The following is a 13,353-nucleotide window of genomic DNA, read 5'->3' as shown; positions in this document are numbered from 1 at the left end:
CAGCTGAGCTGAGTTGTAGACAAGACTGTGCTTTTAGCTCCTTTTTCTAAAATAAAATATTCAGAGTAATTTATGGCAAAACAAGCTTGATCTGCAAAGCAAACAGAGGCCAGAGGCTGTCACAGGCAGGTTGGGGCTGGGTGATTCATATCATCCCTTTCATAGATACAAAACCTCAGATGCAAATGTTCATTCCAGCTCAAGTGTGACTTGTTTCCTTCCTGCCTAACAGTCAGTGGCTGCAACATGATTTTGAAGAGTTTTGACAGGCAGGCACAATTTTTCTCTGCTGTGACATAAAATAATTGTAACAAATGTACGGGAGTGGGGGAAATCTTTTATAAAAATTATCCAAATAAAGATCTCTATATAACAGCAGCCAGATTTATGTTACATGAAAAGAAAAGAAAAGAAAAAGAGTCCTGTGGCCTAGGACTCCGCTAGCACCCAACTCCCTCCCCACTTGCTTTTTCTCACCCCATAGTACAGCCTTACCCCTTTCTATGCACCCTTATTTCAGCAAAAATAAAAGTATTGATGAACTAGAAAAATAAAAATGCACCTCCCTTCATGCTCACTACATGTGAACAAGTTGCATACAGATGTAGACTTGCTATGGACAAATTCAATGATAGCTGGAATTCATTTTTATAACTACTATATTGGGATAAGATCTGGTTAACTACAATAACATTTTTTTGGTAATGTGTGCCTCCTCCTCGAGAGGTCCAGAGGGTGGCAACACAAGAACGGGGCCTTCTCTGCAGTGGCTCCCCGTCTGTGGAATGCTCTTCCCAGGGAAGTTCGCCTGGCACCTTCATTACATACCTTTAGGCGCCAGGCAAAAATATTCCTTTTAAACCAGGCCTTTGGTTGACCTGATCAACATCCTGTACCGTTTTAAAATGCGACTCTTGTGGGGGGGTTGTTATTGGATTATTGTTTTTATTTTATATATTGTGACTTTTCTGTGACCTCTGATCAACATCCTGTACCGTTTTAAAATGCGACTCTTGTGGGGGGGTTGTTATTGGATTATTGTTTTTATTTTATATATTGTGACTTTTCTGTGACCTCTGGTTATAGAGTGGTATATAAATTCAATTTTAAAAAATGTCTACAATTTTTTTTTGTTCTGGCTCCCCCCCCCCATACACTGGTACTATTTCTTCTTCTTTTTTGTGTTTTCTTACTCTGTGCACTTGTAATTTTTAATCTATCTAGGTATTTTTAATCTATCATCTATCCACCATCTATCTATATCAGGGTCAGCAACCTTTTTCAGCAGGGGGCCGGTCCACTGTCCCTCAGACCTTGTGGGGGGCGGACTATATTTTTTTTGGCGGGGATGAATGAATTCCTATGCCCCACAAATAACCCAGAGATGCATTTTAAATTAAAGCACACATTCTCCTCATGTAAAAACAAGCTGATTTCCAGACTGTCCATGGGCCGGATTGAGCAGGCAATTGGGCCAGATCCAGGTCCTGGGCCTTAGTTTGCCTACCCATGAATGAACATGGGAAGTCGCCTTATACAGAGCATAGCTGTCAACGTTTCCCTTTTTTTAAGGGAAATTTCCTTATTCCGAATAGGATTTCTCGCAAGAAAAGGGAAACGTTGACAGCTATGATACAGAGTCAGACCTTTGGCCCATCTACCTCATAAGAACATAAGAAGAGCTTGTTGGATCAGGCCAATGGCCTGCCTAGTTCAGTTCTGTGTGAATAAGCCCCCCCCCCATCTGTGCTGAATCTACCAACATTCAGCTTCATTGGGTGTTCACTAAGTCCAATGTTATGAGAGAAGGAGACAAACCTTTCACTTTCTCCATGCCACGCATAGTTCCATAAACTTCTATCATGTCGCCTCGACCTGGTCTATACCACTGTTTTCCAAACTTGGGTCTCCAGCTGTTTTTGGACTACAACTCCCATCATCCCTAGCCAGCAGGACCAGCAGTCAGGGATGATGTGAACTGTAGTCCAAAAACCAAGCAGTTTGTAAAACACTGGTCTACCCTGACTGGCAGCCGATCTGCAAGCTTTCAGGCAGGGTTCTCTTCCAGCCCTACCTGGAGATGCCATTGGAGATGGAACCTGGGACCCTCTGCCACTGAGTTGCAGCCCTTCCCCACCTTCAGCTTATGTGGTGTATAGTTGCAGCCAATCACAATTTTCAGAGACAGCTTTTCCTTCTCTATGCATCCAGTCCATGGTTCTGCAGAGCCATTGTGCTCGCATGAGTGTTTGGACAAAAGTTGCAGCAGCCAATTACTTTTTTCAAGATTCAAGAAACAGCTTAGCAGTGTGTGCTGCTGGGGCAAGTGTTGATGCTTTGCGAAACAAGATATAGAACTCATATGTGACAAAAGTTTGTGGAGTTGGGGGAGGTAGTTGCAGTTACGCTTTGTAGCATTCCCCCCCCCCCCCTGCTTATCTGTGCAGTTGGCTCTGTCCAGGCACTTCTGCAGTTGCTGCAATTTAGTGGTTGTTGCTGTTGGATGTTTGGAGTGTGTCTGGCGTTCTGCGGTTCAGATTCAAAGTAGGGAAACATTCAGCCATGTGCTAAAGTCCTTCCTGAGTGTTCTGGGAACAAACAGCTTTGTGCAAAGTTTCACTTGTGCCCCAGATATTAGCAGCTGATGATTTCACACACACCCTCCCAGATGCTGAGAGGAATGAGCTGCCTTGTCAGCAGCTGCTTTGAGAACATAAAACCTTAGCACAGAAATGGCAGAAGGGGAAGGATGCAATTAAGAGGAACAAGTGGCCGCAGCTAATTCTGCCCCCCCCCCCAAGTGCTTCCAAGCCCCAAGTGCTTCCAAGTCATAGGAACACAGGGAAAGCCCTGTTGGGTCAAGCCAAACTGCCCACCTAGACCAGCATGCTGCTCTCATGGTGGCCAACTATGTTTAATAGTAGGACCTGAGCCCCGTGGAGAGAAAACCTGGCCATCGTGGCCAGGAACCATCGATCACCTAGTTCTCCTTGAATTTGTCTAAACCTCTTTTAAATTCCTCACTCTCCAGCAGCAGCATCTAGCTGTCAAGGAAATATCCGGCAATGCCTCAGAGCCACCAGTCTAGGGCTGGCACTCGGAAATAGTACATTGGGTTAAGAACTTTGCTTCAGGATGAGAACAGAAATTGTGCGGCGGCAGCGCAGGAGCAGCGGGAGGCCCCATTTGTTAAAGTGGTACCTCAGGTTAAGAACAGACCTCCAGAACGAATTAAGTTCTTAACCCGAGGTACCACTGTAATTTTAAGCAGCCTTGCATGCAGAATATAAATATGAATGAGAAATAAAGAACCCTATCAAAAATAGTGGCCCAACCACCTTACCCCCCTCACCTTGTAGGACTGTCCTTGGAAAATAGGGACACCTGGAGGGCCTGGACTAATTCAGCTACCCTTAGACCTGTTTGAGGAGATGGGGGCGTCATGCAGATCCAGAGGTATCTGGTTATCTACTATGGGAAACAGAAAGCTGAACTAAGTAGGCCTGGTTAACTAGGTGTAAAGAAATCTGAGGAAATTTGGCGTTGAACCCATGGTGCTGGTATTCAGTGATACAGCGAGCAAGTGGAAAGAGGAATTACCAGAGTTCAAGAACACATTCCAGACAGGCAAAATATACTGGGGGTGGGGAGCAAAGCCAGTGAGAGGTGTGGCCTGCTTAGAGTTCTGAGTGCCAGACCGGGGGGGGGGGGACACACAACGCACATGTCCCCCTCCCAACCCTGAGGTTCCCTGCCCCTACTCCAAAGGCAGCCATCCAAAAGCATTTTTTAGAGGCTTCCCTCAAAAAAAGTCTTAGTCCCAACATGCTTCTTTTGTTTTCGCACTCAAGGCTAGCTTGCCTCCTCTTTCTCTTGCCGCAGGGGAGCAGGTAGATGGAGATGAGTAACTTTGTCACAATATTCCAGTGCGCAAGACCTCAATCATGCTCACTCGTAGCTATGGTGTTTCTGGCTCATATTATCAGATGAATAAACCTTTAATGCATAGTGTTGGTTCATATTTTCCCATCGCAAACAAGCCAGCAACATTTGCTGTGAAATATAAATGCAGGAAGGAAGTGATTCTGAGAGGAGCTTGCATACAAAGTACTAGAGGGGAGATGGGAATGTGCAGAAGTTGCTTGTTGTTGCGCTTCACTGAGAGGCATAGAGAAACGAGCCCACAACAGTAAGAAGAATTGGTACAGTCATACCTTGTGTTATGAGGTATGACAGCTAACAAATTGAGGTTGAATCCTGACGAGACAGAAGCACTGTTTTGGGGGGACAGGAGACGGGCGGGTGTGGAGGACTCCCTGGTCGTGAATGGGGTAGCTGTGCCCCTGAAGGACCAGGTGCGCAGCCTGGGAATCATTCTGGACTCACAGCTGTCCATGGAGGCGCAGGTTAATTCTGTGTCCAGAGCAGCTGTTTACCAGCTCCATCTGGTACACAGGCTGACACCCAACCTGCCCACAGACTGTCTCGCCAGAGTGGTGCATGTTCTAGTTATTTTCCGTTTGGACTACTGCAATGCGCTCTATGTGGGGCTACTTTTGAAGGTGACCTGGAAACTACAACTAATCAAGAATGCAGCAGCTAGAATGGTGACTGGGAGCGGCTGCCAAGACCATATAACACTGGTCTTGAAAGACCTACATTAGCTCCCAGTATGTTTCCAAGCACAATTCAAAGTGTTGGAGTTTAAAGTCCGAAACGGCCACGGTCCAGTATACCTGAAGGAACGTCTCCACCCCCATCATTCTGCCTGGACACTGAGGTCCAGCTCCAAGGGCCTTCTGGCAGTTCCCTCACTGCAAGAAGTGAGGTTACAGGGAACCAGGCAGAGGGCCTTCTCGGTAGTGGCGCCCGCCCTGTGAAACACCTTCCCACCAGATGTCAAAGAGAAAAACAACTACCAGACTTTTAGAAGACATCTGAAGGCAGCCCTGTTTAGGGAAGCTTTTAATGTTTAATAGGTTATTGTATTTTAATATTTTGTTGGAAGCCGCCCAGAATGGCTGGGGGAACCCAGCCAGATGGGCAGGGTATAAATAAATTAGTAGTAGTAGTAGTTGTTGTAGTAGTAGTAGTAGTTTTAGTATTATTATACGTTTGCTTCATGATGTGGCTTTTCAGGTTACGAACATGGCTTACTTCTGGGTTAACTGTGCAGAAACAGTATGCGTGCTTCACACACACGCATAAGCACTCTATCGCGCTTTGCACATGTGCAGTAGTGACACTCTACTTATGGACATTTTGAGGTGCAAACGGCACCCTGAAACGGATTGCGTTCATAAGTAGAGGTACCACTGTATTTGCATGGTGATTGCTTAAACTGGGATCCACGCTACACATTTAAAGAACATTTAACACACATCTAAAGCACATGGCTTCCCCAAAAGAATCACCATGCAAATACAGTTCCCAGCACCTATAGCATGTGATTGTTCTCAGGTTTATTTTGAGGCATTGAATTCCCTTCCACACATGCGAATGAATCTCAATGCAGTCCATCAAAGGCAAAAAACAAGGCCCTGGGGCCCCTCAACCTTCTCTTACTGCCATGTAAACCAACAAATGTATAGAAAGAGAACCTGCCCAAATGATGCTGACATAAAAATGTCACACGTATGCCAAGTTGGAAAAATGAAAAAAATATGGATACCATATTGTCTGACATTGAACATAACCAAAAATTTAAAATGTGTTGTGGGAGGTGGGGGTTCTTGGTTTGTTTCTGTTTCTATTATGTATTCTGTGTCTGTGGGTGGGGGGTAATCTTGAATTACTATGTTGTGAAGCGCCCTGGGATCTATGGATGAAGGGCTGTATGCAGATTTAATAAGTAATAATGATGGTGCATGTGCCTTTTGTGGAACTTCAGATCCAGAGGCTGAATACACATTCATTTTTATTTATTATCTGGTCCCAGGACTCTTCTCAGGCCTCACTACTCACTGGCCCTGCTTGGAACCCCCCTTCAGTGTTTTGGCCTGGCTGGACTGGTCTCAGAGGATGCCTCTTGCTTCACCTGGAGGGAGGATAGAGATAGGTGAAAGAATGTGTGTGGAAACTTGAGTGTTGCCGGGAACGGGATGTGGCTCTCAAGTTGAAAAGGGTTCCCCACTTCTGCATTAGTGATTTCAGTACTTGAAAGCACTGCACAGGTAATAATGTTTTTCAGCATTTTTTGTTTGGGGAATGAACAAACCCTGGCTGCTCAGGAAACATGTCATTCAGGTTTTGAACTTTAAAAAGAAAAGAAAAGACAGCACTGGCTGCATTGTTCAGAAATCACAGTTAATGGTTGTCCTCAGCTGAGCACTTTCCCCATCTTTTGTTCCTGGGAAAGCCATGCTTCCTATGCAGAGGTTGATAAGACTGTTGCCACTGTATCTGGAACTGAGGATGGATGGATGGGTGATCCTTGAACCCATTTGATCCCTCCCACTGGATAAGAGTGACTTGTGATTAAGAGAGGCTGATAAGGCTGTGGTGACTGTCAGACCACACTCTTATACACGGCTTGCCCCCCCTCCCTCCTTCCTGCAGGGCCTCAAGAAATGTACTTAAAAGGTGATTAAAGAGAAATGAGGAAAGGAAACTGCAGGATGTGGCTTTTGCAGCTGAGGTTGCACTGCTCTCAGATAGCATTGCTTAAGCTGAGCTTTAGATGCTTGAAAAGGAGTTGTGAAGAAAACAAAGATTAAGGCACTTTTCAGTAGACGGACACACACACACTAGATAAAAGAAGAAGAAACCTGTTCTGGAAATGAGCTGGACCTTGCCTCATACAATTTTCATTGGCATATGATAATTAGCCAAGCTTAGTCCCCATCTTCAAAAAGGAGAAAAAAAATAGGATGCAGGCAATTTCCAAATGGTCAGCTTGACTTCAATATCAGGAAACTGCAGACCCTCCAAAAGTCCCTATTTTCCAGTGATGTTCCTGATTTAGAGAAGCGGTCCCAGTTTCTGATTTGATCCCAGCATATCCCACTTTTCCTTAGGATGTCCTGATTTTCATCAAAGAAATGTTGGAGGATGCAGAGTTATGTTGGAAGCTGCCCAGAGTGGCTGTGGCAACCCAGTAAGATGTGTGGCGTATAAGCAGTAAAATTATCATTATGGAATGGGACATCCCTATTTTCATCAGATAAATGTCGGAGGGTATGAAAGAACTGGGTTGGTAAAGGCTGACCTAGGCTGTAAGATTTCAGATATGGCTGATTTATGGCTCGGTACACATACTATATCTTTAAAGCACATTTTTCCCCTCAAATAATTCTGGGCACTGCAGTTTGTTACAGTTTGGCACAGTGACACTGCGAGGAGCGAAACTGCAGGTTATTACAATAATCCTGCCAAAGTTTCTATCTGTTTACAGTTTGTTTGTAAATACGCAACAAACCATTTCCATTCTTTTAGAAAAAGTTTGTTATCTTTGATTTCCTATTTTTTCGGTAAGTTTTGCCATTTCTGCATATTCCATAAGTTTTTGTTTCCATTCTTCTTTTGCTGGGACTTCTACTTTTTCCCATTTTTGGGCAAGTAACATTATTGCCACTATAGTTGCATACATGAATAAATTTCTGTACAGTCTGGGTAGTTCTGATCATATAATTCCCAAAAGAAAAGCTTCTGGGTTTTTTTTTTACAAATGTTATTTTAAACATCCTTTTCAATTCATTATAATTTCCCAGTAAGCTTTAACTTTACTACAAGACCACCACATACGATAAAAAGAACCTTCTTTCTATTTGCATTGCCAATACTTCATTGATTTTAATTTATACATTTTTGCCAGTTTACTCAGTGTTAGATACTAACGATATATCATTTTCATATAATTTTCTCTTAAACCATAACATGCTGTAAATTTTATATCCATATTCCACAATTGTTCCCATGCTTCCATGTCTATATTATGACCAATATCTATTGCCCAGTGTATTATTGAGGATTTTACTTGCTCATCCTTTGCCTCCCATTCCAATAATATCTTATACATTTTAGACAACACTTTTACATTGCATTCCAACAGATCTCTCTCCTGTTGTGATATTTTTTCCCCAAACCCTCGTATCCTATCTTTCTTAAATACTTCATTCAAATGATGATATTGTATCCATGTTGTTAATTTTCCTGATAATTCATTAAATTCTTTTAATTGATACTCTCCCCCCTCTAAGGCTGAAGAAAATGTTGGTTTACTGAAAGTAGTTGTACTGGGTGTTATATTGGAGTGGATGAGTTGAAGAATTTTATATATAGTTGACAGATGCAGAATCGGAAGTTCAGTCATTTTTAACTCTATTTTTCTCTCTTACGGTAATTCCCCCCCCCCCTCTCTCTGTCTCCTCCCTTTTTCTTTCTTTTCCTCTGGATCTTTTAAATTTATTTTATCAAGATTAATTTTTCAGTCTGGACAAAAAAGATAATAATATTTGTATCTCTCTTTATAAAATCCAATAAAATATATTCCAAAAAAAGAGATCAGGGTAGGGAATAAAGATATACATTGGGATCTGCCACCCCTGTAGATCCTGCCACCTGAGCCTGTTGTCTCACTTTGCCTTATGGGTGAGCCGGCCCTGATGTGTCCACAGCTTATATAACTGAGCAATAAAAAGAGAGAGATTTTACATTTTTAATTCTTTTTTGGAGGGGGTGGAGCATATTTATTACTTTAGACAAATGGATTAAGGAAACCTGGTCTATAGTAACGATGATTAAGTTAACTTATTACAAAAGAATACATATAAACCAGCATAACAGATTAATGTAAAATTTGGGGCAGGGTAGGAGGTTAGTGATGTTTTGGAGCAATAAGTTTAATGATAATGTTCAATATACCCTCCAACATTTCTCTGATGAAAATAGGGACATCAATAATAATAATAATAATAATAATAATGATGATGATGATGATGATGTTATTATTTATACCTTGACCATTTTACTGGGTTGCCCCAGTCACTCTGGGTAGCTTCCAACATATACAAAAAGATAATAAAACATTACATATATTAGTTTTTTTCCTATACGGGGCTGCCTTCAGATGGCTTGGGGGTCAGATAACTCCATACCCTCTAACATTTCTCCAATGAAAGTAGGGACACCCTAAGGAAAAGCAGGACATTCTAGGATCAAATCAGAAATGGGGACAACTTCTGTAAATCCAGTACTGTCCCTGGAAAATAGGGACACTTGGAGGGTCTGCATTCAACCTTATGCTGCTTTCAACCTGCTATAACATTGTATTTCTTTATGCTTCACCCCATATTGTGTTTATTTTACTTTATCTAAATGAAGTAATTTTAGAAAATCACACACAGACACACACAAAAGAGAGAGCTTGTACATAATTAGCTACTCATTGTGTCTTAATAATAATAATATTTTTATTATTTGTACTCCACTCATCTGGCTGGGTTGCAGCCATTAATCTTCAGAATTGCCTTGACTTTTCACAAACCTTGCCAAAGCAAAACCGGGAAATCTTCCTTTACCTCTTGTCTATGATGTCTACACTGGGACAGCACTGTTTTCTGCCCTGGATTCATAACCAAACAGCTGCCAATGAGGACTCTTCTGGACAGTCCCCCTTCCTCACCCACAGCTTCCCTGGCCTGATAAGGAAGTTGGTTGAGTCATATCAGCCCACAGGGAAGTCCCTCGAGCGTAGAGAGAACTAACCCAGGCAGCTGGGGTTGGGGGAGACTGTAAGCTTCTCCATTTTATTGATTCTCTCAAGAGACGTTTAATAAATCCCATGAATACTGATGTGCCCAATTGTGAATGAACTTGGAAATGTTTGCTTTAATGCATCATGATGTTGTCAGGTAACTCCATGGATTAAAGGAAGTCACAGGGAAATCGAAGCTCTAAAATCAAAGCTTTCCACATTTTTCATGTTGGTGATACCCTTTTTGGACATGCATCATTTCGTGACACAGTAATTCAGTTTTACTAGCAAAATGGAGGTTAAACTAAACCCTTTCCAGCTTCGGGAGAAGCCTGGGTAGCATTTGCACAAGACACCTACACACTGCAGCTGACGTGCTAACGTGTCGCGACACGCAGTTTGGAAACCTTTGCTCTCGAACAACCTTGTGTCCTCCAGATGTTTTGAACTACAACTCCCATCAGCCCCAGACAGCACAGCCATTTTGGATCATCACTTCCATCAGTCCCCACCCTTGATGCCATTTTGGACTGCTAGTTCAATTAGCTCCAGCCAGTACAGTCATACCTCAGGATGAATACGCTTCGGGTTAGGCAAATCCGAGTTGCGCTCCGCCGCGACCCGGAAGTAACAGAGCGTGTTATACTTCCGTGTTTTGCCACGCACGCATGTGCAGACCATCAAAATGACGTCACGCGCATGCACAGAAGCGCCGAAACATGACCCGCACACACACAGATGTGCGGTCACGGGTTACGTTCACTTCAGGATGTGAATGGGGCTCCAGAACAGATCCCGTTTGCATCCCAAGGTACCACTGTACTAGCTAAAGGGAACTGTACTCCAAAATATCTGGAGGGCACCAGGTTTGTGAAGGCTGGGTTTCAGCAACTGAGAAACATGCCTGCTTCCCCCTTTTAAAATATACAAACTACGGCTGTGCACTGGGTCCAAAATCATATCCTCCAACACAGAGGTCAGCAACCTTTTTCAGCCGTGGGCCGGTCCACCGTCCCTCAGACCATGTGGTGGGCCAGACTATATTTTTTTGGGGGGATGAACGAATTCCTATGCCCCACAAGTAACCCAGAGATGCATTTTAAATAAAAGGACACATTCTACTCATGTAAAAACACGCAGATTCCCGGACCATCCATGGGCCGGATTGAGAAGGTGAATGGGCCGCCTCTGGCCCACGGGCCTTAGGTTGCCTTCCCCTGCTCCAACACATAGATGTCATAAACACATCTGTCACCTTGAGCCAACTACAACCTCTCAGCCTGGCCTACCACACCTGACAGGATTGTTGTAAAGAAAAAATGTGTGAGGGAAGGGATTGTGTGCAACACCCTCAACAGATAATAAATAATAACATTTTAGCTGTAAGCTGCCTTAAGTCCCTGTCAGGGGAAAAGGTGGAAAATAATAGTAATAGTAGTAATAGTAATAGTAACAGTAATAGTAATAGTAATAGTAGTAGTAATGGAAACTGTGATGTTGAACAGTTACATAAAAGGTAAAGGTAAAGGTACCCCTGCCCGTACGGGCCAGTCTTGACAGACTCTGGGGTTGTGCGCCCATCTCACTTAAGGGGCCAGGGGCCAGCGTGACTTCCGGGTCACGTGGCCAGCGTGACATCGCTGCTCTGGCGAGCCAGAGCTGCACACAGAAACGGCGTTTACCTTCCCGCTGGTAAGCGGTCCCTATTTATCTACTTGCACCCGGAGGTGCTTTCGAACTGCTAGGTTGGCAGGTGCTGGGACCGAGCAGCGGGAGCGCACCCCGCCGCAGGGATTCGAACCGCCGACCTTTTGATCGGCAAGTCCTAGGCGCTGAGGCTTTAACCCAAAGCGCCACCCGCGTCCCTGAACAGTTACATACCAGAGAGTAAATCCTGTTATCCCGTTTAACTCAGTGGGACTCAGTTCTGAGTAAAAATGCCTAGGATTGCAGTGTAAGGCTGCAGAGTCTTTGACCCGTTACCTGGGAGTAAGCTCCATTGAATTCAATGGGACTTGCTTCTCGGCACACAGTGTAAAGCTCCATTTACAATAAAACATTTCACATATTTCCCTTAAAATGGCTGGCTTCTGAAGCATTGCAATTAAAGAATTAAAAGTGGATTGGTGGAATTTTCCTTCAAAATTATAGGAAAGGCTTCATATGCTGGCTTCACCATTTCCTTCACACCATCTCCTTCATTCGGTACGGGAATTTTATTTTCAATATAAACAGGACTCTGTTTTTGCGTGTGTCTGTGCACACACACACACTACTTTTAATTGTTCTCCAAGAAGTGGAGGGGAGGGAAAAGGGAAAACAGACATTCTGGGATCAAATCAGAAACTTGGACGGCTTCTGTAATTCCGTCCCTGGAAAACAGGGACACTTGGAGGGTATGCAAACTGAATCAAGCTGATTTTGGGGAAAACCTGGCTTTGCCCAAGCTGGGTATAAGCAGCCCCAGATTGCTGCAGACCAGGCCACCCAGAGTGATCTCAGTACAGCAAAGATGCCTGTCTGATATCAAAAGGCAAGGAGTTCCAAAGTGTAAGTGCCACCACATTAAAAGATAAATTTATTGCAACTGCAGGACGAGTATTATGTGGCACTTGTAATAGTACCAGTTCTGCAGACTGAAGTGGTTGAGTGGGTATATATGGGGAAAGATGATTGGTTCGAAGTCATTAATGGCTCTGTATAGTAACAAATTGGCAGCCAGATCTCTGAGCACAGGTGTTATATATGCTGACAGTGTCTCCCTCCTGCCGGCAGCTGTGCTGCAGCATTCTGCCCTAGCAGGGCCTTAGCTTAGGACAGTGTTTCCCAACCTTTTTTGGGCAAAGGCACACTTGTTCCATGAAAAAAATCTCGAGGCACACCACCATGCCAGATGGGGAAAGGTCACTTTTTACTTATGTAAAAATAAAAATAAAAAAATAGTAACAGCATAGAAGGTAGAGAAGGTAGGACTCGAACCAGTGGATTCACGTTACAATAAAGATTTTGACTAAACATGGGAAAGAACTTTCTGCTGGTAAGGGCTGTTCAACAGGGGAATGGTCTCCCTCGGGAGGTTTTTCCCTTCTTGGAGGTTTTTAAGCAGAGGTGGGATGTCTGTCTGCCATGGATGCTATGGCTGAGATTCCTGCACTGCAGGGGTTGTACAGTACTGGATAGCCCTGGGGATCCCTTCCAACTCTACGATTCTATTAGGATCCCTTTTATAAAAGAGAGAACTTTAATGGCACGGCCATTATTTATTTCGGCTTCTCCCAACGGGGCCACGAAGGATCAGAAAAGCTGAAGAAGAGACCCTTCCTCAGAGGAGGCGGGAGACCACCGGACCCGCCGAGGAGGGGAATCCGGCCGCCTTTCCCTCCAGAGCTTCGCCTTTTGCCCCGGCCAAGTTGCGCCGAGGGCGCCTTGCGGGCTCTGCGTGGCTTCAGGCGGAGCCTAGGAGCCACTTCCCAGCCTGGAGGGCAGGCTGTGCGCGGACCCCGCCACTCTCGGGGCGCGACCCAGACCCGGCTGCCTTCCACGGCCAGCAGAGGTAGGCCGCCGGCTTCTAACCCGGCGGAACTGGGGCGTCCCGGGCGCAGCGCCGCGCTCCCCGCTCCTCCCGCCCTGCCCCCTTCTCCCGGGTGCCCCCTCCCTCC

This window comes from Podarcis melisellensis (genome assembly GCF_964234715.1).
Source record: "Podarcis melisellensis genome assembly, chromosome: Z".
In the NCBI taxonomy this organism is placed as follows: Eukaryota; Metazoa; Chordata; class Lepidosauria; order Squamata; family Lacertidae; genus Podarcis; species Podarcis melisellensis.
This window is presented reverse-complemented; position numbering follows the sequence as displayed.